Source organism: Uloborus diversus, chromosome 9, assembly GCF_026930045.1.
Source record: "Uloborus diversus isolate 005 chromosome 9, Udiv.v.3.1, whole genome shotgun sequence".
In the NCBI taxonomy this organism is placed as follows: Eukaryota; Metazoa; Arthropoda; class Arachnida; order Araneae; family Uloboridae; genus Uloborus; species Uloborus diversus.
In genome coordinates this window covers 126668777-126672360 of record NC_072739.1, presented here as the reverse complement: position 1 = coordinate 126672360, position 3584 = coordinate 126668777, and positions in this window count along the sequence as shown.

The window sequence follows — 3584 nt, the reverse complement described above, 5'->3', positions numbered from 1 at the left end:
CAAGACAGTAAAAATTCTTATTTTACACGTCTTAAGGCTTTAGGTATTGCAAAATGTTTTGATAGAAATATTTAGTTGGCAAGTGTGGTTGGTAGTTATTAGTGCTGTTTTGAAATTTGGCGAGTAAAAAAACTCACTATGGCTTTTCTTTCATTGAATTCAATTCTTTAATAAAGCTCAAGTGGTTTATAATGTTTGTTGCAAAAATTTCATTATATGGTTCAAATTCCAGAATATTTTTACATAGAATTTCATTTCTAAATCTATTCTATGTTCCATAGTGTCGTCAACTTTTTTTGTAGGATGGGTGTGTTCAGAAAGAGTAGTGATTGCAATACCGGAATACCGATATTTTGAGCAATTTTGCAATTTCGTAGTACCGGTATTTGATGAGGTAAAGTACCGGTATTTTCGGTATTAGCCTGAAAACAAAAATAAATAGTTTCAATTCAAGTATTTTCAATTTATCTTATTAAATATCTATACTTTTATTTTATATGTACACAGACCCCGAAGAGTTCCTATTTTTCCTAGTTTTTCCTACTTTTTAGAGCTCTCTCCTTATTTTCCTACTTTTTCCTTTTTTTTCCTACTTTTTCTTTCTTTAGTATAGCACTTCTAATTGTGCATTAATTCTTATTTTTACAATGCCGCACCGATAATTTTCTGCATGTTTTGATTTTGAAAAGTAAAAGGAACAAACGGATCCTTAGCTTTTCATTGAATGAATACAGTAATTTCTGGAAGGAGCGCCGCGGCGTTTGAGTGTTTAAAAGTTAAATTTTCGTAAGTGACTTTTTTTTGCCGTTGCGGCGTTTATGATCGAATTTTCTTTTTATCGCCCTGACTTCAGTCCTACTGTATTAACGAAACTAAAAAACTAGATACTGGCACATTCTGATGCAATCATATGTTATTTACCCATCAATTAGAAGCTTTAAGTAAAGTAAACGGCAGACTGTTCAAAAAATGCGGGAAAAACCGAATGTCCTATATATTCGCCAATTTTTTGTATGATTACAAGTGAAATGGATCTCAATTTAAACCAAAAGGCAATGTAAAACCTTAAAAGGAACATAAGGAAGCAAAAAATGAAAAACTTGTACACTATACATATTTTATACTACATAAAAGCTACAGATAACAGAAATTCGCAAAAACTGACTACTTCAAAAATAATCGCGAAAACTTTTTTCGTACATAAGTATGATTATTGTTCATTCTATCGTAAACATGGTTTTTATAAAATTTCATTTTCTTTCCTTGCAAAGAGTGTATTTGCAAAAAAAAAAAAAAAAAAAAAACGTAGCAAAACCTGGATGGGCAAAACATTCCCGATTTTTGGAGAAAAATCGGAAATCAATTTAAATGCAATATTTTGTTTTTATTTCTTTATATTTTGAAAAGTTGGAGGATAGAGCTACTAACTAATATGTATTTTTTTTTCTTTTTAATGGGTATTTTCTACTCTGATATATCATCAATATCGAGGAGTTGCACATCATTTTTATGTGCTGTGTTTATGGCAATGCGACATTTCTGAGCATTTGAAATTTTTTTGGCGGACTCTTACTCTTTTCAGGGTGCGGCAATTATACCGATGCGGCGTATTTACTGTAAGTTATTTTACTTAGTGCGCCTGATCAAAGGGAGGGTGGAGAAAGAGATATATGCAGACATTTGATGTCAGGTGCTCCCCCCTCACTCTCAATTTCGAGAACAATTTCCGAATGAATATTTTTGTTGTATGGTGAGGATTGAGATAAACTACATGCCTTCCCTTTTTTGCACAGAGAAACGTTAGTAACTGATCTTTGTCTTTGATAAAAATGTTATGTTTACCATGCATAGATGTTTCCTTTTATTTTCGTGACAAAAATTTTGGAACAAGGAGGTAAAAATCATCAAACCATTAAAACAATATTCGTTTTTATTGCTTGATTAAAATTAGAACTGACTCATCACTTTGATCCCCCCCCCCCCGGAGGTGGCTAGCGAAGGATGTATACTGAATGCAAATTTTATCTGCAAACAACAAAAACCGCACAAGCATTAATTTTCCAAAGCCAGCGAGGGGAGAAATTGACCCCCCATAAATGACGTGCGTGAAACAAAAATGTATGTTGAATGCTAAAAATACATAACAAAGTACAAACTATTTAGTTGACTTATTTCGTTATTTATTTAGTTTAATTATTTTATTATAAATTTTATGTCCCATATTTAAGAACACATTTTATTTTAGTTCTGCATTTTCAGTCGTTTTCCTTTTTTTTTTTTTTTTTTGAGCAATCACGATTGCTTATTGCTTTCACTTGACTGTTTTTGGCGTCCTATCATTTTATTTTCCCCACCGCCACCCTCCGCACTATCACCGTCGACCGGCTCCTCACGATGCTGCTCCTATAGTGAAAGCCGTCTCCAGGTTGCATCCATGTCCTACACACACGCGCATACATACACAACTACACACACACACACAAACACATACACACACATACACCTACACACACATACACACACAAACACATACACACACATACACCTACACACACAAACACATACACACACAAACACATACACACAACTACCCACATATTCATGCTTGCACACAAACACAAACATATGCCTACACACATACACATACCCCCCCCCACACACACAGACACAAACACACATACACATACCCCTACACACAAACACACATACCCCACACACAAACACACATACCCCACACACAAACACACTCGTGATTGCGAAAAGTATAATTTGAATTCAAGGTGTCAAAATTCAAACTAATTTTTTTTTTTTTCAAATTCAAACATCTGCCTCTGTTAATGCAAGAATGCATGTCAGCTGCTGATTATTTTTAACTAAAACTAATTTAATATTTGCTTTGCTTTTGTATCATAGTTTATGATAACAGGAGCTGAAAGTGATAGTATTTTTAAATGATAAATGAATGCTCTCGAAGGAATGTTTTCGTTTTTGACAAAACAAATCTTTAACAAAAATGGTTTTATTGAACCAAAATAGGAGTTTTATTATTATTATTATTATTATTATTATTATTATTATTTTTTTTTTTTTTTTTTTTTTTTTTTGCGATTGCTATATTGCATTTTATTCTTTCACACTAAAAATTTTATTACGGTATTAGTGAAAGGTGTTTCTTTGTTTAGATTTTATTTTCATATTTTTGTAATTAATATCTTTGTTTCCACCAGTTTATTTTTCATCCTAATGATTGTCAGTCATCTTAACGTGTGTGTAGTCCTATCTCTTCCTATTTTTTCCTACTTTTTTAAGTGATTTTTTTCCTACTTTTCTTACTTTTTTAGTTTTTGATTCCTTGTTTCCTACTTTTCCTCCTCAAAAAACCACTTCGGGGTCTGATGTACATTTTTTTCCCCATGGCTACAGAACAGTTTGACTCAAAAGCATGAACAAATATATAATATCATTAAATAAAAGTAGCTTAAATATTGCAAAATGATATTGTCATTACTAGACGGGGAGATGAATCCCATTTTCGTGTGCTTTTGCGCACTATGTTTTTATTTTCTTCATTTCCCTGATCATTC